Genomic DNA, 24,676 nt, shown 5'->3' with positions numbered 1-24,676 from the left:
CATGCCCCATCTGCTTTCGCCCCTGCCATGCCCCCATCTGCCTTCGTCCCTGCCATGGCACGGAACGTCTCCTCCACACCCCCTCCGCACCCTTGTCATACCCCCACACTGGGTCGTGCCTGGTGTATTGCGCCCCCCATCCCCTTGGCGCTACGCCACTGCACTAAGCTAATCAGAACACGGTTGTGCACTGGTCATCTGTAAGCGGTAGATTCTGGATAGACAAAAGACCCAGAAGTGCTGCTTCAGACAATGCATAGTTAACCTGCAGAATCTGCTGTCCACAAAATGTGAAAATGGCCCCAGATTTAATGGCGTTAAAAAGTGTCCATGTGGTTTCATGGATAATGAACTTTCAGTGCTTACAACCATGATGGTTCAAAGCCCAGTGTGCTTCTATGACTCTCAGGGCCTGTCTTGTGAGCTTCCCAGAGGCATCTGGTTGCGTTCTCTGGAAAACAAGATGCTGCACGGCTTGACTTTGGATCTGATTCAGCCGGGCACTTCTGATCTTTGCCAGTTAATGGACACTAATTCTAAACCTCTGTTCGAGGCTGTTGGCTCTTTAGGCAAACTTGGTAGGATTTGCTGTACTTTTCTGTTGAATTGCTTGGCAGTACCTTTTCTCACACAATTATGTAACAGCATCTGTATTAAAAAAATAAAACCAATTATGCGACTCTTTGTGCAGCTTCATAATCGCATTATGTGCAGTGTTGTGACTGAACATAATGGCAGGTTAAACTCACGGGGCTTTTTTTTAGAGCAGTGAGCACCAGCTGTTTCCACTCAGGGGTTGTATATAAAGGTGGAAGCAATTCTGGTTTTTTTTGCTGAATAAGGAGCAATTCTCATTTTTGTGCATCTTCCTGTTATATGCAGTGGTGGGATTCAGCAGGTTCGCACCACTTCGGCAGAACCGGTTGTTAAAATGGTGCTTGTAAACAACCAGTTGTTAAATTATTTGAATCCCACCACCAGAACTGGTTGTTAAATTATTTGAATCCCACCACTGGTTATATGCTATCATTTCCCCACATACCAGTGCTGACTGTCAGGTGACTACCGATTAGGCAGCAAATTGGGTCTACTTCAGCAGGGCTGGAGAGAGGGGGGGGGACTGCTGCCTTGGGCACCCGTATGCCTGTACCCTGCCATGCCCCCCCACTACTGCTCTCCCCTGCCCCGAACGCCCTCCACGCCCCTCATCGACTGCTTGTACCCGATGTGCCACGTTCCCCCTTGGCGCTACGCCATTGACTCCCAGGCAGGAGTTGCTAAATATTGTATGCATACATTAAAATATTCAATACATTCTAAAAGGAGGTCAGACTTTCCCACTCTTAAATGGCCCGTTGGGGACTGAACATGCTCATTGTCCTCTCCGAGTCATGGAAAACTGAGACCTGTTGAATGTCATTTAAATAATATAAAGGAAATTCTTAGAAGGCTGGGGAAATTAGCCTGGTGAAGCTTCCTAAGAGTTTGTTGCATCCTGATGGCAATTGGAGGGGAATTTCCAGTTGTTCACAAATTGTACTGGGTCTCCAACTTGTTCCCTTTAACAGCAGACTTCATAACTGGGGTGTTGTGGGTTTTCCGGGTTGTATGGCCGTGTTCTAGTAGCATTTCCTCCTGACGTTTCATCTGCATCTGTGGCTGGCACCTTCAGAGGTTTTGATGGTAGAAAAGCAAGTGGAGTATATATACCCAAACCTCACTATTTGTTTTTTTTTGGAGTGTTGTGGGGTTTCCGGGCTGTATGGCCATGTCCCAGTAGCATTTTATTTATTTATTTATTTATTGTTTGGATTTGTAGACCGCCCCATCCCCAAAGGGCTCTGGGCGGTGCACAACAATATCCATATATATACAATTTGTCATTACAATCAGTGCAATTACTAAAACCAATAAAATCCATTTAAAAGCAGCGGTCAGTACAAAAATATCGGCATCCCGAACCCCAATTTAATTTAGAGGCCTCCCTAAAACAGGGGATGGCCGGACTCCCCCCTAAGAGGGTGACATATGATGGTAAATCAAATATGTAGGGGGGGGGCGCACATTTCAGCGACTGGACACTCCAAAGCCCCGGCGGAACTACTCAGTCTTACAGGCCCTGCGGAACTCACCAAGGTCCCGCAGGGCCCGGACAGCTGGAGGAAGAGTGTTCCACCAGGCCGGGGCCAGGGCTGTAAAGGTCCTGGCCTGAGTGGAGGCCAGCCGCATCATTGAGGGGCCAGGAACCACCAGCAAATTGGCCTCTGCTGAACGTAGAGGCCGAGTAGGGACATGTTTTGCCTGCATCTGTGGCTGGAATCTTCAGAGGATCTTCTGAAGATGGATCCTCTGAAGATGCCAGCCACAGATGCAGGCGAAATGTCAGGAGAAAATGCTACAAGTACACGGCCATACAGCCCGGAAACCCCACAAGACTCCAAAAACACAAATAGTGAGGTTTGGGTATATATATTCCACTTGCCTTCCTCTGCATAGCGATCCATGGACTTCATTGATGGCTTACTGTTCAGATACTTTCCAGTGGCGCCCCTGCTTAATTTCTGAGATCCGATGCAGTTGGGTTAGCCTGGGTCAGGGGTCTGCAACCTGCAGCTCTCCAGATGTTCATGGACTACAATTCCCATCAGCCCCTGCCAGCATGGCCATCAGACCCCCCAATTGGCCATGCTGGCAGGGGCTGATGGGATTTGTAGTTCACGAACATCTGGAGAGGGCCATCCAAGTCAGATTTTTGAAAGCCAAGATTTATTTATTTGCTTTACAAACTGTGTATCCTGCCTTTCTGCCTTCACAAAGATGGCCAACAAATGAAAGACATCATAAAAAGTTGTGGGGATGGTTTCACTGACTGTATCCTTTCTATTAACTTTGCATTGGGTTTGGCAGGGCCATCAGAGTTAGCGGGTTTAGCAGGATATAACATTGTTTAGCATTGGACTGTTTTCCCAATGGAAGCTGAACTTTGGTGTGTTAGTTGATTAAACAGTTTATTGGGCTAAGCCGAAAGGGACCGTGAAGCATTCCTAGGTATTTATAGCATATGAAAAAGATGCAAGAAGATTAGAAGAAGAAGAAGAAGAAGAAGAAGAAGAAGAAGAAGAAGAAGAAGAAGAAGAACAAGAAGAAGAAGAAGAAGAACAAGAAGAAGAAGAAGAGGAAGAAGAAGAACAACAACAACAACAAGAAGAAGAACAAGAAGAACAAGAAGAAGAACAAGAACAAGAAGAACAAGAAGAAGAAGAAGAAGAAGAAGAACAAGAACAAGAAGAACAAGAACAAGAAGAAGCAGCAGCAGGAGGAGGAGGAGGAGGAGGAGGAGGAGGAGGAGGAGGAGGAGGAGGAGGTGGGGGTGATTTCCTCACTGGCGATTAATCCTGGGATGGTCACCCGAAATATCCAGGTTCCCTTGAGATCTCCTCACAGCCGAACCGTGGAACACAGATAGATAGATAGATAGATAGATAGATAGATAGATAGATAGATAGATAGATAGATAGATAGATAGACAGATAGATAAGAAGAGTTTGGGGTGATTCTCATCACATTAACTCTGGGGATGGTCACTTAAATATCCAGGTCTCCCTGAGATCTCCTCATGTCGAACTGGGGTGGGGAACACAGATAGATAGATAGGATAGATAGATAGATAGATAGGATAGATAGATAGATAGACAGGATAGATAGATGGTATTGATAGATAGCGAGCTTGATTTATATCCCCTTTCTCTCCTGCAGGAGACTCAAAGAGGCTTACAATCTCATTGCCCTTCCCCCCTCACAACAAACACCCTGTGAGGTAGGTGGGGCTGAGAGAGCTCCGAGAAGCTGTGACTAGCCCAAGGTCACCCAGCTGGCATGTGTGTGAGTGCACAGGCTAATCTGACTTCCCCAGATAAGCCTCCACAGCTCAGGCGGCAGAGCTGGGAATCAAACCCGGTTCCTCCAGATTAGATACACGAGATCTCTTAACCTCCTACGCCACTGCTGCTCTTACAGTTATAAGCAGGCTAACTTTGGCAATGAATGCCAAAAAATTAGGTCTGCCTGCCACGGATCCCCAAATTCAAAGGCAGTGTATCTGTGGATACTTCATGTTGGAGATCGTACCATGGAGGAAGGATGAGCTGATCCCTGTCGGTTTTCTGCAAACATCAGCAGGACCATTCTGGATGCAAGTGTGGAAGGATCCTTTTAGTCTGATCTAGAAGTAATGTTCTCATTAAAAGAACCGGACAAAATTCATGGAGAAGAGCTTTATCCGTGGTCCTTTGTCATGACAGCTAAATAGAACCTCTGTAGTCCAAGGCAACCTACCTTTGCATATCGCTTGCTTGTGAATAAACAGGCAGAGGGGAAAGGCCTTCATGCCTTGGTTGTGGGTTTCCTAGAAGTATCTGGCTAATGACTTTGGAAACAGGCCTAGATGGTCATAAAGACAAACTCTATGCTGGGGATAATTAGGGAAGGAATTAATAATAAAACTGCAAAGATTGTCATGCCCTTATATAAAGCAGTGGCGTGACTGCACTTGGAGTGCTGTGTTCAGTTCTGGTCACCACATCTCAAAAAGGATATGGAAGAGATAGAAAAAGTGCAGAGAAGGGCAACGAGGATGATTGAGGGACTGGAGCACCTTCCCTATGAGGAGAGGCTGCAGTGTTTAGGACTCTTTAGTTTGGAGAGGACACGTCTGAGGGGGGATGTGATTGAAGTCTATAAAATTATGCATGGGGTAGAAAATGTCGACAGAGAGAAATTTTTCTCCCTTTCTCACAATACTAAAACCAGGGGGCATACATTGAAAACGCTGGGGGGAAGAATTAGGACTAATAAAAGGAAACACTTCTTCACGCAACGTGTGATTGGTGTTTGGAATATGCTGCCACAGGAGGTGGAGATGGCCGGCATCTTCTGCCGGCCTCTCTTGCTGCAGACCTGGATAGCTTTCAAAGGGGCTTGGACAGATTTATGGAGGATCTATTTCGATCTATGGCTACCAATCTTGATCCACCTTGATCTCAGATTGCAAATGCCTTAGCAGACCAGGTGCCCGGGAGCAGCAGCAACAGAAGGCCATTCCTTTCACATCCCGCATGTGAGCTCCCAAAGGCATCTGGTGGGCCACTGCGAGTAGCAGAGTGCTGGACTGGATGGACTCTGGTCTGATCCAGCAGTCTCTTTCTTATGTTCTTATGATCCTAGGGGTGCCAAGACACCTCTGGCCACTGGTGGGGGATGGGGTAGGGGGGTAGGGTTGCCAGATCCAGGTTGGGAACTCTGGGAAATTTGGAGATGGAGTCTGCATAGGACGAGGACCTCAGTGGGGTACAGTGCTTTAGAGTCCACCTTCTAAAGCAGGGGTCAACTAGTGGCCCCTCCAGAGGGATCCACTCCCATCAGCCCCTGCCAGCATGGCCAAGTGGTAGGGCTCGTGGGAATTGTAGTCTATGAACATCTGGAGGGCCATAGTTTGAAGACCCCTGTTCTAAAGCATCCATTTTCTCTGGGGGAACTGATATTTGTAGTCTGAAGATAAGGTGTAATTCCACAATTCCCACCTGAAATCCCTAGATGATCCTTTTGTCTGACCTAGAAGGACTCTTATGATGTTATGATGTCCAAGCCGGAGAGAAATGCAATTAAAGGTTTTCTTAGATTCATGTTTCTTTTGACCTGGCCAGTCCCATGAGCCTTGAAATGTTATGAATGTCAGTTAAGGAAGTTTTTCTAAGAATCCCAGGTCAGGGGTCACAAAGGGCAACCTGGGAGACCTGTTCCAGCCTCCTCAGATGTGATGATTTGTGTCCTCCCCAGTTGCCAATGCCGCCCCCTGATTTTGCCCTTGGCCATGTACTAGCAAAATGGCCGTGCTGAAGGAGTCTCTTGGCGGACTGACTTTATTTGGGGGCGTTCAGAAGCAATGGAGCCAGTGGGGAGGGGGGAACACAAGATCAGGTCAAATGCCTATATGTGGTGATGATGAAGCTCTCGGAAGTGTTTACAACACCCAGATGAAGAATTCCGATATATACACACACGGCATTTCTGGGTGGACGTTCAGCTGCTTAACTTTCTTTGCTCTGCTCTTTTCAAGCTGGAAAATACCATCCCTGTTAAGTGAGGAATGTACATTGGTGTGTGTGTGTGTGTGCGTGTGTGCAGATTTCAACAGGTTTTTTTTGCGAGTGCAAAAGTTTTGTGCTGAGCTCAGTTTGACCCCTCTCAAATCACGCATCCCTCCCAGTTGTGCGGTTGCGTGGTGCTAGTGAGCGCACAGCACAGAGGAAAGGAGCAGCAGGTGATTTATCAGGAGGCCCAGATCGACAAGATGCTGGGAGATGTGATGTGGATCATTCTGGCATTTGTAAAAGGCAGGAGTAATTGCCTAAAGCCTTGGATTGGGGCCCTGGTGTGCAAGGAAAGAGTGTCTCAGATGCTTCGTAAACAGACTACATGGCTTAGCTGCTCAACCCGCCCCCCCAGCTGTTATTAGCCATGGAAGGGAGGAAAAGTCAAGAAAAGACTGACTGTTTTCTTCTCCTTACCTCTTCCAACAGTGCAATGAGGGAGTTAAACCCAACATGGCAATCAGTAAAATTGCACGGGAGAAAAAGGATGGCTGCTGCTATCTTTTTGACCCAGAATGCAGCGAAGATCTGATCCCAGAGCAGGGGCATAGTGAGGGGATGTTGCTCCTGCACCCCCCGCCCACCCCCTGAACAGCCCTCGAATGCCACGATGCACCTGTCCTACCCACATTCTTGCTCCACGCGACCAGCTGCGTGCACTGGGACCAAGATAACTCCCACCCTGCTTCCTGGCAGCTACGCCCCTGTCCCAGAGCTCACAGCATCTCAATTCATTCAGCTCCACCTTTCACTACCTTTCTACCTCCTCAGACATCTTCTAATCTGGAGAACCGGGTTTGATTCCCCACTCCTGTCAGTGGCCCGGCTCCCCGCAGTGGAGACACAGCCCGAGGTGTCTACATCGGGCATATTAGGATTCCTCCTGGTCCTGGCGGGGTTTGCTTCCCGAGGGTTCCTTGCTCGGGGCTTGGAGATTGGGCAAGAAACATCTCTTGGGGCTAGGTCTTCTATTGAAAGGCCTCCACTTCCCTGGCAAGGGCCTCTTGAAAGGCCTCCACGATCCATCCCATCCAGCTTCCGGGGTCCCCAGATACTAGCACCCATTGGGCAACCTCAGGGTTAAGTCCTTCTTTGAATGCATGTAGTAGTACGTGCTCTGGCCAGTCCGTTATCTTGCTGGCCAGTTGACGGAACTTGACTGCGTAGTCGGCTATCAGCTGGTTCCCTTTCTTCAAGTGCTGAATCTGCTGCTTTGCCTTCTCTCCAAGGAAGGGATCCTCAAATCTGCGCCGCATTGCCATCATAAATCGGTGGAATGAACGTAGTTCAGGTGCATGGCCATGAAACAGTCCAACATACCAGGCTTCTCCCTCCAGCAAAGCCCCCGCATCATGGATTTGGTCTGTCTCGTTCTCGTACCCTCCCGTATACCGTTGCTCGTAGGTCTCCACCTGCACTAGGAAGTAAAGGAGGATGTCTGGATTTCCATCAAACCACGGGGGCCAGGTACTGGTGGTCCTGCTGGTGGAGCCACTAGTGGTGGTTGCTGAGGTGGCGCTGGTTGTACTGGTGGCTGAAATGGGCCTGGTGGTGGTGGCGGTGGCTGTAGGGGTACCAGTGGTTGTTGTACTGGCGGGACTGTGCCCAACCGGTCGCCACCAGCCCCAGCCCCATTACCTGGATGACCAGCTGGTATTTTCCTCTGTGGATTCCAGAAATCTCCATCACCTCCTGGTGGGGGGGGAGGGCAGCCTCGTCCGGTTCAGGTCATGCCATGAGTAGCTGTACTTGTTTCTGGAGAAGATAGGCCAATTGGCCATGCCAGCAGGGGCTGAAGGGAATTCTAGTCCATGAACATCTGAAGAGCCAGAGTTGGACACCCCTGCTTTAAGATGTGTTTCTCTTACACATCTTATTATGATATGCCTCTGAAGGTTCCAGCTGCAGAGGCAGGCAAAACGTTAGGAGCTAAAACCACCAGATCACGGTGACGTAGCCCGGAAAACTCACAACAGCCAGGTGATTCTGGCTATGAAAGCCTTTGACAATACAATGAATCAGTTTGCTTTTAAGGCATATGTGAAGTTCTCAAACTCTGTAGGTCGGGATCCCCTTCTGTAGGGGCCTCGAAGCGACCCTTTCACAAGGGGAAGGGGTCGCCTTTGAAGACCTCTCTGCATCCAGTGTTCTCAATAACCGTAAAATGGGTAAATGTTAGGGTTGGGGGTCACCACCACATGAGGAACTGTATTAAAGGGTTGCGGCATTAGGAAGGTTGAGAACCACTGTTTTAAGGAAAGCTGGTGTCACCGAACAGTTTTGGAAATAAGAAAGCAAGGAAGAATGAATTGTGCAGTTCTTAGGATTGAACTCGAAGCATCGAACGGCACGAAAACGGGATGCTTTCCTCCAGTTTCTTTTTTTTTTCTTCTGCTCAGATGTTACCGCAGGGTAGCCTTTTGGGGAAGGAACCTCTAAGGTTTACCTCTGTTCTAAACAGTGCCGTTGGGTTTACATTCCTATCGTCTGCACAAGGAATGTTTAAGCTTTACAGTTTGTTCTGAAGCACGCTGTTACTATAAAGATCGGCAGTATATACTCTGGACACTGCTTCTTACCGTACCATCTCTGTGAAAGAGCTGGTTTTTTTTTTTTGCCTCAATTGAGTTTGCATGATTAGGAAATGAGGCTATGGGGCACTAGATACTCGGGGACAGACTGGCCCTTTTGGGCTTTATTGTGGGTCTTTCATAGCAAGGTTATGACCATAGAAGTCTGATCATTGGATCATTTTAGCCCAGTGATGATAACTCCATGGTATCGGGTGCCGGAGGTGGCACTTTAGAGCCCTTTCTGAGGGCACGCACAAACAGAGTTCATCATGTGGGGGGGAAATCGCCCCCCCCCCCGCCACACATCTAGGCTGGCCTGGGCCATTGGGCTCGATTATTAGCATTAAACCTAAGACCTAGTTTTGGGGAAGCAGTATAGATAACCCTGTTAAGTGCTGTTAAACCCCACTGATTTTCATGCAAAGAACTAAAGCATGATCCTTTACCTGGGAGGAAGCTTGGTTGTTGGCAATGTGGCTTACTTCTGAGTAAACCCTCCTAGGGTCGTGATTCACCCGTTCGAAGAGTTGCATGGTTGCCTCAAAGCAAAGCCACCTTCTACCACCAAGTTTACCTCCCGAGTAACGCATGCCTCAGAGTCAACCATTTTTTCTAAACTAAAACCTCAGTATTCAGGTTAAATTGCCGTGTTGGCACTTTGCGATAAATAAGTGGGTTTTGGGTTGCAGTTTGGTCACTCAGTCTCAAAAAGGTTCGCCATCACTGATTTAGCCCATAGGTGTCAAACTCGCGGCCCTCCAGATGTTATGGACTATGGTTCCCATCATCCCCTGCCAGCATGATGCTGGCAGGGGATGATGGGAACTGTAGTCCATAACATCTGGAGAGCCACGAGTTTGACACCTGTGATTTAGCCCATTGCCAATGCAGCGCATGTTATACTAGCATCTACTTTGACTGGCAGAAGCTTTACAGAGTTGCAGACAGAGAAAGGTATTTCCCAGCATTTCATAACTGAAATCCTTCCACTGAGGATGTCAGGTTTTCCGCCAGGGGCCCGACACATGCAAAGGTGGTGCTCAACCACCACTCCACAGTCTGTTTGAAACCCGAACAAAGTTGTAAATTCTTCCATCCACTGTTTCCCTGGATTTCTAAGTTCCTGACCCGTTTGCTGCAGACCCCAGTGCACTGCGGAGGATTCTGTGCTGTGTTTTAACGCAGACAAATTCTGGACAGACGGAAAGAAATTATTTAGAAAATGGCATTTGTGGTCTGTTAAGATCTTTGGTTTTAGGTGGCTCAAGAGGAGGGTTAAATAAATCCACAGAGGTTTATCAGTGACGATTAGCCGTGGCAATTGAATGGAATCTGTATTCTTTAAGGTAGCATATCCCTGAGTAGCTAGAGGGCTGTGAGTGGGGGCATGGGTGGTAACACCCCCACCCCAAAAGTGATATAGGTAGATCTAGGGATCTGCAAGACCACCATGGTAGAAACCATAGAGTTTCCAGTGATTCCTAGAGCTATTCTATATCAATTCTTTTCTTTTTCAACCAGAAGTGACAACATGACAATATAGCCACCATTGTGGGTTTTTAAAAATATTTCTCCTATCACTGCTTTGAGCAGCAGCAGGCAATGGAATCTAAATTATTTAAGGTAGTATACAACTTCATAGCGATGGAATCTAAATAGTCAGGTACTGAATTAAATACGTGGACTTTGGTCTATTAGAAAAAAAATCAATGGGTCTCTAAAGTAACATAGGCACTAACCAATTCTTTTTCTAAACTCTCATGGATTTAATTGGTTCTCCTGTTGATATATTTGATTCTGTCTCTTCAGGTTCTCATACTTGGCTGTAGTCAGGGATATGAGGTGGTTTTTTTAAAACAACAACAACAACAACCACAACCCAGAAGTTGTTGGCTCTAAGTTGTATAGGGAGCTCTAAGAGTCTCTGGAAAAGCTATGGTAAAACCATAGAGTTTCCAGTGATTCCTAGAGCTACCCTATATTCTCGCTTTCTTGCTTGAAGTGACATGACAGTATAGCTCGCATTGCAGGGTTTTTAAATGTTTTCTCCTGTCACTGCTCTGAGAAGCAGCATGCAATGGGAGCAGGGGATTCCCCACTCTGACCGGAGACTTGGCAGCACTACGCATACCTGTTCTTGAGACTCACCAGTTGTTTGGGTCTGCCCAGTGATCTTGATGGTTGGTTGATTTGGAACAGGCAAAAGGAAAATACTTCTTCCCACAAATCTCAATTAGCTGGTGGATGGATGCCGTTGTCTGTGTTAATTTTCCAGTAATAAGCTCCTGTGGAAAGTTTATATTCAGACTATAGTTAGAGCTGATTGTGCATCAGCTGGTTGGAAAATCTTTGACTTTAATTGGAACTCAGTAAGAATATGCCCCTCGACACTGCTGGTGAGATATTTGGTAGTGGGTTGAGCCCCTCGTAATAGTTTTTAATGCAGGGGAGTTGAAGGCAAGAGTTGAGTTGAAGTCAAGAGTCGGATAGACCTAGCTGTGTTTAATGCAAGCGAGAGGGATGAAAAATGTGGAAAGCTTGTTTGGAAGTAAGAGTTGCTTCACACAATATTTCTTTGAGGTATGCTGTAGGGAATTGCTGTAGACAGACCCTCACCAAGCCAAGTCGGACGCAGCTCACAGCCGGTTCAGCAGTTTAATGTAATCGTCGCACCAAGTACTGAAGGGTGCTATATAGCCGAGTCCGAAGCAAGGTCAAAACTGGGCTCAAGCAACAGAAACACGAACAGTAGCTTTCAATTGTTGCTGCCACAACGCAGCTTGACTTCCAATTCCTTATGTAGCAAATGTTCCACCCACCAATGCACAACCTTACACAGCTGTGTTACTTCAGTTTGGCTCCTGCAGAGACTTCTCAACAAACTTCCTGCTGCATGGTTGTTGTGGGTGTTCCGGGCCATGTGGCCGTGGTCTGGTAGATCTTGTTCCTAACATTTTGCCTGCATCTGTGGCTGGCATCTTCAGAGGTGTTATCACAGAGGGAAGTCTGTTACACACTATGTCCAGACTTCCCTCTGTGTAGTAACAGACTTTCCTCTGGGCTGGGCTGTAACAGAAATATTTACAGTGGAACCTCAGTTTTCATTGCCTTCGGTTTTCATCGGTTTCGGTTTTCATCGATTTTTTCAGTGAAAAATTTTGTCTCGGATTTCATCGACATTTGCCCTCGGTTTTCATTGATTTGCAGTAAGGTGCAGGGGTTTGTGGAGAAAAATCACCTGGACAAAGCTGTTGCAGACTGTGTCTGCAACTTGTTGAATTCGACAAAAGTCTTGTCCCATTTCAGACAAATCTTAAAGAGGCTGGCCAGAAACTCCGACCTCTTTGGACAGCGCTTTCTGGTCGCGCTTACATTGGTCCACTGGCTCTGGAAGCTGGTCCTCGTGTTATTGTTGTTGTTTTGTTTCTGTGCTTTCAGTGCATTAAACACTATGTTTATTCACCAAAAAAGTGTTTTTGGTATGTTTTTTGGAGTGCCTAGAACAGATTCATTGGATTTACATTGATTCCTATGGAAAAGTTTGCCTTGGTTTTCATTGGTTTCGGTTTTCATCGATTCTTTTCGGACGGATTACCAAGGAAAACCGAGGTTCCACTGTCATGTGCATTCAACAAGAGCCAGTGATGTGTCCTGGTTCGAGTGTTGGACTCAGGTCTGGCAGGTCCAGGTTTGTGAACCACCACACATTCCGCTGCCAGCTGGGCAATAGTCGTATGTGCTCAGCCTAACTTATCTCGCAGGGTTGTTGTGATGATAAAATGGAAGAGAGGAGAACGAAGGAAGCCACTTTGGATCCCCATTAGGCAAAAGGCAGAGTATAAATAAATTAAATCAATAAATGCATTTGTAAATGCAAATATTGTAAGAGTGTCCTAGTAGACAAGGCAGCTTTATGTGGAGCATTTTGATGAGTTCGTGCTTGATGGCACCCTGACCTGGATAGCCCAATCTCATCAGATCGTGGAAGCTTAGTAGGGTCTGTCCTGGTTAGTATTTGGAGCAGCAGTGGCGTAGGAGGAGCAGCAGCAGGAGGAAAGCAAAGCAGGAGTGGCGCAAGGAGGTTAGAGCAGGTGGAATTCTAATCTGGAGGAACCGGGGTTTGATTCCCCAGCTCTTGCTGCTTGAGCTTGTGAAGGAGAGCTTATCCCTGGGGGGAATCTCAGATTAGCCTGTACACTCCCACACACGCCAGCTGGGTGGACCTTTGGGGTAGTTCTCAGCCTCTCGGAGCCCCTCTCTCAGCCCCACCTACCTCACAGGGTGTTTGTTGTGAGGGGGGAAGGCAAGGAGATTGTAAGCCCCTTTGAGTCTCCTGCAGGAGAGAAAGGGGGGATATAAATCCTAACTCCTCCTCCTCCTCCTCCTCCTCCTCCTCCTCTTCCTCTTCCTCTTCCTCTTCCTCTTCCTCTTCCTCTTCTTCTTCCTCTTCTTCTTCTTCTTCTTCTTCTTCTTCTTCTTCTTCTTCTTCTTCTTCTTCTTCTTCTTCTTCTTCTTCTTCTTCTTCTACCATGGTTGTGACACAGAGGCAGCCGATGGCAACCCACCTCTGAATGTATCTTGCCTCGAAAATCCTACAGAGGTTGCCATACGTCAGCTGTGACTTGATGACACTTGACACACACACGCACATTTGCTTGATGGCAAACTCATGCAATTTGAGAAGCAGTCTTAATTCCCATTCATTTCCTTGGTGCTTGCTTCTGAATTTGTTGACATACTCCCCATACAATCATCAAGTCCAACCCCCTGCCGTGCAGGAAGGCACAATCAAAGCACTCAAAACAGATGGACAGCCAGCCTCGGTTTAAAAACCTCCTAAGAAGAAGACTCCACCACCCTCTGAAGCAGCGTATTCCACTGTCCAGTGGCCCTCACAATCAGGAAGTTCTCCGCAATGTCTAGGTGGAATCTTCTTTCTTGTACTTGGAGTGCATGACTCCTTGTCTCAGTTTCCGGAGCAGCAGAAAACAAGCTTGCTTCATCTTCAACGTGACACTTCAAATATTTAAAGATGGCCATCCTATCACCCTTTAACCTTCTCTTCTCTAGACTAAACATACCCAGCTCTCTAAGCCGCTCCTCATAGGAGCATCTGGAGTTGCAGAAAGCGTGTGGCCAGATGGATGTTAGGGAGTTTCCTAAAGGCAGGTAGTCAACAATACAACAACCTTTATTAGGCATATTAAAATAGGCTCCAGAAGAGCATTACAGACATTTCTGAAGTACAAATCAAAAGTACGTTCAAAACACAGACAGATGAACTGTATCTAGCATTGGACGTTACTTAGAAAATTCTGTCACTTGTAAAAGAAATTTTGCTACTTTTTCCAAGAGCAGGGCCTCTGTGTTATTTAACAAAAGCTCCACAACAGAGTTGTCATAAGAACATAAGAACATAAGAACAAGCCAGCTGGATCAGACCAGAGTCCATCTAGTCCAACTCTCTGCTACTCGCAGTGGCCCACCAGGTGCCTTTGGGAGCTCACATGCAGGATGGGAAAGCAATGGCCTTCTGCGGCTGTTGCTCCCGAGCACCTGGACTGCTAAGGCATTTGCAATCTCAGATCAAAGAGGATCAAGATTGGTAGCCATAAATCGACTTCTCCTCCATCAATCTGTCCAAGCCCCTTTTAAAGCTATCCAGGTTAGTGGCCATCACCACCTCCTGTGGCAGCATATTCCAAACACCAATCGTGAAGAAGTGTTTCCTTTTATTCGTCCTAATTCTTCCCCCCAGCATTTTCAATGTATGCCCCCTGGTTCTAGTATTGTGTCAGAGTCTCTTAAGGCAGGTAGTCTATTTGGGAGTCCCAGTCAATCAGCAGGCCAGAATAGGAGCTAATCAAGACCTGAGGGAAATCGGTGCCAGTCAGCACCTGAGGCCCGGTGCAGAGGTACAGCTGTTTTCCAATCACCCTACGACGGATGAGTAACAAACATTTCCACCCCCAGAACTGAAGAACTCAAGTTTTTGTCCCATGAGAGAACGGGCTTTCATTTCACATGAATAAAATGTTAATAGCTACTTGGAAGCTGAATTATGGGATGCTTGGCCGTTTACCCAAGTAGGCCCCACTGTTAATGTTGGCCCTGTCTGCACCTGCTGTCTTCCAGTGGCTGAGACTGCTTTGAGCGCTGAGGTCTACTTTTGGTAAAAGCTGCGTCGTCTCCAGAGCTCTCGAGGAGTGAGGGCCGGCTTCCAAACATTCTTGAGTCCTCTGGCCTCTCTCTTTCTCTGTCTCTCTCGTCCCCCCCCTTCTTCTTGTACAAAGGAAAAAACCCATCATTCATAGCAAGCTACTTGAACATAAATCCTGAAGAAGACACCTTGTTTTATTCATAACGCCGATGCTGCCAAAAGAGAGAGAAAGATGGAAGGATAATTAAGCGCTCCAGCAGGGTTCTGGGGATTGTGGGTTCTTTGGTCCAGCTGCAAAGCTGGAGACGAAAGAATTTAACAGTTTGATCCTCACCCTTCAGCTCTCGCAAATGTAAAATTTAAAGCTGCCATTGGCTGTACAAAGCCGTCAAAATAGGGAGAAGAATATTTCTTTTTGACACAGGTTGATCCCACAAAGAGTCAGGTCCGCTGTTGTTTTTTTCCTGTTTGCTCATAGTATATGTCAGTAATAGCGAACCTATGACACGGGTGCCAGAGGTGGCACTTGGAGCCCTCTCTGTGGGCACGCACCCACGGAGTTCATCATGTGAGGGGCGGAAAATCACCCCCCCCACACACACACATCTAGGCTGGCCTGGGCCACTGAGCATGACGTGCGCGCACCACAGTGAGCAGGGAGGACTCGGCTGGCGGGTCTGGTGCCTGTGCTCCAGGTGGCTGCTGCATGACGGGGAGGGGGAGACGCAGAGGAGACAGAGATACTAGAGAGGCACAGAGTGGTGTGCGCGGGACTTGCTGGAGGCTAGAGCAGGCTGGCCCCTGCTTGAACAGGTGGGGCGGAGCCATGGAGGAAGAGGGAGCTAACCTTTCTTTCTAAACTAAAACCTCAGCATTCAGGTTAAATTGCCAGGTTGGCACTTTGCGATATATAAGTGGTGTTTAGGTTGCAATTTGGGCACTCGGTTTCAAAAAGGTTTGCCATCACTGGTATATGTGAATGCAGAAACCTGACTCTAAATAATGCTGAGAATGATCACGCATGGGAGTGATGCCTGCATTTGAAGAACATCTGTTGTGTGTTTTGGAGTTGCACCTTTCTCTTGTACCAGGGGAGAGGCATTCTTACTCACATATTCTATGATGAATCCTATAAGCATAGGTGTCAAACTTACGGCTTTCCAGATGTTATGGACTACAGTTCCCATCATCCCATGCTGGCAGGGGATGATGGGAACTGTAGTCCATAACATCTGGAGGGCCGCGAGTTTGACACCCGTGGTATAAGGATAAGTGCTGTATTTAGATGTAATTATGCATGGTTTGTAGTTCACTGACAGGCTTGCATCCATCTTGCCTGAGCATCTGAAGGGCTTCTGGTTCTGGTGGGTTTTCTGGGCTGTGCAGCCGTGGTCTGGTGGATCTTGTTCCTAATGTTTCACCTGCATCTGTGGCTTGCATCTTCAGAGGTGTATCACAGAGGGAAGTCTGTTACACACTATGTCCAGACTTCCCTCTGTGTAGTAACAGACTTCCCTTTGTGATACACCTCTGAAGATGCCAGCCACAGATGCAGGCGGAACGTTAGGAACAAGATCCACCAGATCACGGCCACGCAGCCAGGAAAAACCACCAGAATCAGTTGAATACGGCCGTGAAAGCTTTCGACAATACATTGAAGTGCTTCTGTTTACTGCTGTATTGAACGATTAAATGAATATTTATTCATTCTCTCTTGATAGGGCCCTGCAGGCCTGCCTGGGTTACCTGGATCACCTGGCAAGAGAGGCCCACGGGTAAGTAAAGGGTCTGTGGGAAGATGGGAATGGGGATAAATAATAACCCTCCAAGGCCAAGGGACTCTGACTATTGTAGCAATGCAATAAAGCTCACACTGATAAATATGTAGAGTCAGAAAAGGGCGATTTTGAAAGACGAGATTCTGGAGGTTATTTTTTTTCTTGAAACAATGTGGGCTGAATATATTTCTGGTTCTGTCACTGCCTTGTGTTCGGACTTTCCACTTAGTTCCCACTGTTAAGTAGCCATAGCATCTTAGATCAAAAGAATCTACTTTATGAGAAGAAAGCCTGGGTTCATAGGTGTATGCGCATGCTGAATCGTTCCTCGCACAGGTGTCAAACTCATGGCCCTCCAGATGTTATGGACTACAGTTCCCATCACCCCCTGACATCATCATGCTGGCAGGGGATGATGGGAACTGTAGTCCATAACATCTGGAGGGCCATGAGTTTGACACCTATGGTTCCTCTCCACTAGTAGGGAACAAAGACATACACCCATATTGTGCGTGACTTTTTCTCATGGGGAACTGGGGGGAACTGCACCTGGGGCACGCGTGCCTCCTGCAGCCCCGCCCCACCCTGTCTGCCCCAGAACACCCCCGGAACGCCCTCGCTACACCTCCACAGGGGTGTGTGTCTGGTGCATCACACACCTCCTCCCCCTGGTGCTACACTACTGCTCATGACTATAAGCTGTTCAGGTATCTTGTATCATAAGAACATAAGAACAAGCCAGCTGGATCAGACCAGAGTCCATCTAGTCCAGCTCTCTGCTACTCACAGTGGCCCACCAGGTGCCTTTGGGAGCTCACATGCAGGAGGTGAAAGCAATGTCCTTCTGCAGCTGTTGCTCCCGAGCACCTGGTCTGTTAAGGCATTTGCAATCTCAGATCAAAGAGGATCAAGATTGGTCGCCATAAATCGACTTCTCCTCCATAAATCTGTCCAAGCCCCTTTTAAAGCTATCCAGGTTAGTGGCCATCACCACCTCCTGTGGCAGCATATTCCAAACACCAATCACACGTTGCGTGAAGAAGTGTTTCCTTTTATTAGTCCTAATTCTTCCCCCCAGCATTTTCAATGTATGCCCGTTGAACGTGCATTATTCTGCATGTGCGGAAGGAGCCCTTGAGAGGTTGAGGCATTGACTCTGGGGTATGCCCACTGAGACCAGCTACAGTACATCAACTACCTCCTACATGCCAACTGAGAAAGCCCTCATGAAGGAGGAGAAGGGGGGGGGGAGTTTAAAGCAACAGTATGTTTGGCTTGCTTTCAAATATGTTGCTCCTTTTTCAGCCAGCTAAAGGTCAGAGTGGAATCTGTAGGTCAGGAGGAGAAAAGCTGCTATTCTTTCCTGTCTCTTCCTCCCCCACCCGCAGTGGCCTGTCCCCCAAATCCCCAAACATGAGTTGTAAATAAGCATCTGACCTTCCTTGACAGACTCCAGAATGTAGGAGAGGAGAAAAAAAACATGCACGTGCTCCTCTTCTGGGTGTGTAAAGCCTTTGAACCAACAGACTACTCAAAAGAAGCTTCTAAGGAGGGAATCCTGTTGCCACTCATCTTGGGAAGATTTCCTGGCCACGGCTTTCAGTTTCCCAAAGAGACGGCTCTTCCCTTCCTCAGCCGAATTCCCACTGAAAATTTAATCTCGATACAACCAAGTTTCAAAAGAATCGGCACTTTTTCATCCAGGTTCCAACATCCTCACTGCAGCATGTTTCTAGTGAAGACATCTAGGCCCCTTGGGGGAGTGCCTGCTGTCAGGGGTGCAATTGTCAAGGTAGCAGCACCAACATTTCTGAGTATCTTTAGGAGACCCTCCTGATGATACCACCCAGGTTTGGTGAAGTTTGGTTCACGGGGGCCAAAGTTATGGACCCTCAAATGTGTAGCCCCCATCTCCTATTAGCTCCCATTGGAGTGTTTTTTTCAAAAAGGTGCATATACAAGCAGGGCCAGGAAAATCCCATGATAAGAGGGCGGGGAGCACCGAGCACCAGAAACAGGACTGATCTGTGCTCCACGGTTCGGCTGTGAGGAGATCTCGAGGGAACCTGGATATTTCGGGTGACCATCCCAGGATTAATCGCCAGTGAGGAAACCACCACCACCACCTCCACCACCTCCACCACCTCCACCACCACCACCTCCTGCTTCTTCTTGTTCTTCTTCTTGTTCTTCTTCTTGTTCTTCTTCTTGTTCTTGTTCTTCTTGTTCTTCTTGTTCTTCTTGTTCTTGTTCTTGTTCTTGTTCTTGTTCTTCTTGTTCTTGTTCTTGTTCTTGTTCTTGTTCTTGTTCTTCTTCTTCTTCTTCTTCTTCTTCTTCTTCTTCTTCTTCTTCTTCTTCTTCTTCTTCTTCTTCTTCTTCTTCTTCTTCTTCTTCTTCACGTGAATGACATTCCATCCAGATTACGAGCCCCGTCACCTTTTGGGAACTCTCTTTCTGGCCCCCTTTTAGAGAACAGATTGTAGGACTGTTCAAAGAGTTTCCCCCCCTTCTTTGTTGTTGGCCTACTGGTGCCTCTTAAAGGGTATTTTGCAATAAAGTATCTTGTGAATGTTGTGTTTCTGGCACGGAGGACCTTCACTGTGAAGCTGTATTCTGGTTCGGTTCATTGTGATTACGCAATCCAAACATATGCAAGAGGACACCCTGATATTCTTCCACATTCATTATTCTGAAATCACTCCTTTCTGTTTTCAGAGGCAATATGGCCATGAATGCCAGTCACTGGGGGAGGCGCTGTGGAGGCAGATTGCTGTTTCCCTGCTCTGCTTTTGTGCTTCCTGGGGCATTTGGTGGGTAACAGTTTAATAGAGTAGATCAGTGTTTCCCAACCTTTTCGAGGTCAGGGTACCCTTGACCTCACTCTTCATATCTCACTGTACCCCTGCCGCCACCCTCCTCCTTCCCTTCCCATTGCCCCTGCTTGCCACACCCCCACCTTCCCCTCCCAGGGTGAAGGGAAGCACTGGGGGTGGTGGTGGCTGCTGACCTTGTGGCAGGCCCTGCCCCATGGGCCAGCTCCATGTCCTTGCTGGTGCTGGTGGGAGACACCACAAAAATGAGGGGGGAGGGGCGGTAGTGTTGCCACGGTACCCCTGGGACATGCTCACGGCACTCCAGGGTACCACGGGACCCTGGTTGAGAATGGCTGGACTAGATGCACCTTTGATCTGATCTTGAAAACAATTCTGACGTCGTAAATAAGCATAAGATATACCTGTTGCCTGTCTGCAGCTCTTACCCATGGTAGCTAGGAATTAAACTTCCATGTTTAGTTGCAGTATACTCTTGAATATCAGAAGCTTGGGAACCAACAGCAGGGAAAGGCTTCCCGGAAGCATCTGGCTGGCCATTGCTAGACTAGAGGTACTCTGGGGCTGACATGGCAAGTTTGCCAGATCTGGCTTGGGAAATTCCTGGAGATATGAAGGCGGTACCTAGGGAACAACTTCTGTTTCTCCAAGGCCATATGGCAGGGGAGGCCAGCCGATGGTGCTCCAGATGTTCATGGACTACAGTTCCCATCAGCCCCTGCCAATTGGCCAATTGGAATTGTAGTCCATGAACATCTGGAGCACCATAGGTTGGCCACTCCTGCCATATGGCCTTGGAGAAACAGAAGTTGTTCCCTGGGTACCACCTCCATATTTCCATGAATTTCCCAAGCCAGATCTGGCAATCTTACTTGTCATGTCAGCCCCAGAGTACCTCTAGTGTACATCTCAATGACTGGCATTCAGGGGCAATTGGCCATGCTGGCAGGGGCTGGTGGGAATTGTAGTCCATGAACATCTGGAGCACCATAGGTTAGCCACCCCTGCCATATGGTATGCTGTAGGGTCGGGGTTCACAACCTTTCTGAGCCTGCAGGCACCTTTTAAAATTCTGACACAGTGTAGTGGGAGATGCCTAAACTTGCTGCCACCGGAAGTGGAGTCAACCACCAAGTGGCAGCTGTAGCTTATCTTCAGTCACACAGTTGCGATTTTTGTGCTGTGGTGGGAGATGCTACTAAAGCAACAGTCTTAAAATCCTGCACAACCAATCAGAAGCCTTGTTTGACTAATGCCCCACCTGGCTCAATCCACTTTCTAAAAATATTTGGCAGTCACCAGCAAAGGTGTCAGCAGGCGCCATGTTGGGTATCCCTGTACAGAGTCTTCCATCCAAAGCTGCCATTTTGTCCAAAGAAAATGACAGCTGCTGCATGGACATGAAGAGAACCCAAGGCTCAACCTGGAGGTTGGTATCCTACCCTGTTTCCCCGAAAATAAGACATCCTCTGAAAATAAGACGTAGTAGAGGTTTTGCTGAAGTGCTAAATATAAAGCATCCCCCAAAAGTAAGACGTAGCAAAGTTTTTGTTTGGAAGCATGCCCGTCGACCAGAGCATGCAGCTGCGGAGTGGAAAAATAAGACATCCCCTGAAAATAAGACATAGCACATCTTTGGGAGCAAAAATTAATATAAGACACTGTCTTATTTTCGGGGAAAGATGGTACCAGCAAGGCTTGCTCAGATCCCAGCTTCTCTACAATTACCATTGTTGATTAGAATTCCCACCTGAGCTGTCCCCGCATCCCTTCAATGTAGATTGGGAAAAACACTCTTTACCCATTCTGACCTCAAGTACAACAGGGTACTGAGGGAAAACTGAAATGCCTTTCCATCAGTGGTCAGCCAGTGTCAATTTTTCATGACCTACTTACTCCCAAACCCCATGCAGACAAGTATAAAAATTTACAAGGCCAGAATGGATATTCAGGATATCCGAACAGGTAATTATCCCGGGTTTGGTTATTGTGAATGCATTCTTGCTTCAGAAGTCCTTTGCTGAAACGAGCTCAGCGTTCTTTTCAAGAATCCCTGCTGATATTAAGCACGGAAATTGGCCAATGGTCCATTAGTAGAATAGACAATGATAATCTTGCCTGGATCCAGCTCCGGCGGAGAGATCCCCCTTTCTCCAGCTTTCACCGCTGAGACTATCAGAGAGGAAGCAGTCTCTGGGCGATTCCCCACTCTCCCCTATCCCCGCTATGCCGCGCACTGCTCTCAATGAGTGGCATCCCTGGCGCGCGCCCGGGCGTCCCCAAAAGGCGCCTTTTGCAAGAGCGCCAGGGATGCCGCGCGCTGAGGGGGCGCGGCAGCGGCAGCGTCGGGGCGGCTGCGCTGTTGCCGCCCCTCTCGTGGGGAGTGCCGGGGGGCCCCGCACTACTCTCCTCAAGTAGTACAGGGTTTAAGGTAAGTGGGGAAAGGCCCTCTAGGTACCCCTCCCCCACTGTGCCTCCAATGCAGCATTTACCTTTTAAAAACGGAAAGCACTTGGAACTGAAAAGCGGGCATGCAGCTAAAATAAAGCAACAGTGCCTGTCTTCCGGTCACATTTCTCTTCCTTAAGTGGTTCTGTGTATTTTTTGTGAAGAGACGTGAATAATACGTGCTTGTGTCTAAACCTTCTTTGGGGATTAACGAAAAGCCTGAGTGGCATTGAACAGAGGGTTAAGCTTTGAAGTGGGAGATTCTTCCCAAATCCCACCCAGGGAAAGGAATCTCTTAGGTGTCAAGTTGTCATTTGGGGAATGGATAGACATGGCAAAGATCAAGAGTCAGCCTGTAGAAGATGATTTGCATGTATCAGGGCTGCTTGGCAGGTAAGCTGATCTCGGAGGCTAGATGAGGGTCACTCTTTAATGTAGCAATCTAATGCTATAGCAAAATGATCCTTTAGCACAGGGGTCTGCAACCTGCAGCTCTCCAGATGTTCATGGACTACAAATCCCATCATTGGCCATGCTGGCAGGGGCTGATGGGATTTGTAGTCCATGAACATCTGGAGAGCCACAGGTGCAGACCCGTGCTCTAGCAGGAAGAAGAAGAAGAAGAGTTTGGATTTATATTGCCCCTTTCTCTCCTGCAGGAGACTCAAAGGGGCTTACAATCTCCTTGCCCTTCCCCCCTCACAACAAACACCCTGTGAGGTAGGTGGGGCTGAGAGAGCTCCGAGAAGCTGTGACTAGCCCAAGGTCACCCAGCTGGCGTGTGTGGGAGTGCCCAGGCTAATCTGAATTCCCCAGATAAGCCTCCACAGCTCAGGCGGCAGAGCTGGGAATCAAACCCGGTTCCTCCAGATTAGATACACGAGCTCTTAACCTCCTATGCCACTGCTGCTCCAGGAGTGGGCTGGGGATTGCAAATAGCCAAACTGAGCAGCCCCTGTGGCATTAGTGCCTCAAGGGCTACATAGTTGAGAAGCACCAGCAATGGATATTAGCACACCCACTGCTTCCTCCCCAAAACGGGCAGCAGCGTGAGCAGGTGACAATTGCTGAGCTGTGTCCGACTGCTATTGAGCAGTCTGAGCCAAGTGGCCCCGAGGAACCACTTTCTCTACATGCTCCCGGCCACCAGTGGTCCCCTAAGACCAGAGGTGGGATCCAAATATTTTAGTAAGAGGTTCCCATGGTGGTGGGATTCAAACTGTGGCATAGCACCAATGGGGCTGGGAAGGGCACGACAGGGGCGTGGCCAGGCATTCTGGGGGCGGGGCATTCCTGGGCGGGGCTGTGGCAAGGACGCAGCCGCTGCGCCGGTCCTTGGGCGGGAAACGAATGCATGCAGGCGCAGGCTGCCATGCATGCTGGTGCACCTCCTGCTAGACTACTTGAAGTTCTGCGCGCTACTGCTGAGAGGAGGGGCGTAACTAAGGCAAAAAAACACGTGCCAAAATCACCAATTAGTAACCTCCTCTCGGCACACACAAATAAGTAGTAACCTACTCTCGGGAACCTGTGAGAACCTGCTGGATCCCACCTCTGCCTAAGACAGAGGGCCACTGGGGAATTTCCCTGTAAGTCCCATGCCCTCTATCCCTGATTTCTAGTCCTGGTTGCCAAACGCCACTCACTTGTCCTTGAACTTGAGTGGTACAGATGTGGATAACCAAAGTGCTCTTGCAGGGCAAAGAAATGGGCTGGACTTGGGACACTATTACAGTCATCGAGGTTTAGCCCCCCATTTTTTTTTATGGTCAGATGTTTGGTGGGAAACGTCGTGGACTTCTGGATGGGCAAATCCTGATAATTCTGGGAAGAGACAAGGCAGCAGCCCAGGGGAAGGAGAATCCATGGGGAAAATGGCACAGGGCATATTTGTAATCAATTGTTCAGATTTTGCTTCCCTTGTATTTTTCAGGGACCTCCTGGCCCTCATGGGAATCCTGGCCGGCCTGGTCCTCCTGGCCCTAAGGTAAGCGAAATATGGGGGTTAGGCCAATGGGTGTTGTTATTAGAACTGCCAAATCTTATGTTCAGCAGCTTTCATTCTCAGGCTGTTCTCAGTATGGTGGCGGGAGAACTTTGACACTGCAACGTCACTTCTCGCGTGAAGTGATACTATCGCATTGGGGTGACACTCTAGGATTCCACCAAAACTGTGTGATAAAACTGCAGCATTTCAGGGAATCTTACAACAGTTCCCTGATGTGATGATGTCATTTCCGGGTTCATGCCCAACGTTGTGGCATCACAGGGATTCCAATTTATGTATCCCTGGCCCCCGAAAGCTCCTGCCATTAGCTCTCACTGGACTGGCCACCCTAGTTGGTATTAGAAAGGCAACTTCCAGAAATGCTATCTTATAGCCATGGTGGGGAACCTTTGGCATTCCAGATATTATGGACTACAATTCCCATCAGCCCCTGCCAGCATGGCCAATTGGAGTGCCTCTGGAGTGCCAAAGGTTCCCCACCACTGTCTTATAGGGAATTAACTGTCTTGTGCCTTCTCTTAAGTCTTCATCTCGGCTGCCTCCAGAAAATAGGTTTTGTTAGGTAGTCTGCTGATCTTAGCCTAAAATCGCAGATGCAGCCTAAAGCCCCAGGAATATTGCAGCACGATCATAAATTAATCTTCCCGAGTGGCCGTCCATAGTTCAGGAAACGCAGACCAACCACATTCCAAATGCCTCCCTGTTTTTCACACAACCACAGGAGACAAA

This window comes from Sphaerodactylus townsendi, linkage group LG12 (assembly GCF_021028975.2).
Source record: "Sphaerodactylus townsendi isolate TG3544 linkage group LG12, MPM_Stown_v2.3, whole genome shotgun sequence".
NCBI classification, from domain to species: domain Eukaryota; kingdom Metazoa; phylum Chordata; class Lepidosauria; order Squamata; family Sphaerodactylidae; genus Sphaerodactylus; species Sphaerodactylus townsendi.
The sequence above is the reverse complement of the archived record's forward strand: the minus strand, read 5'-3'. Positions refer to the sequence as shown.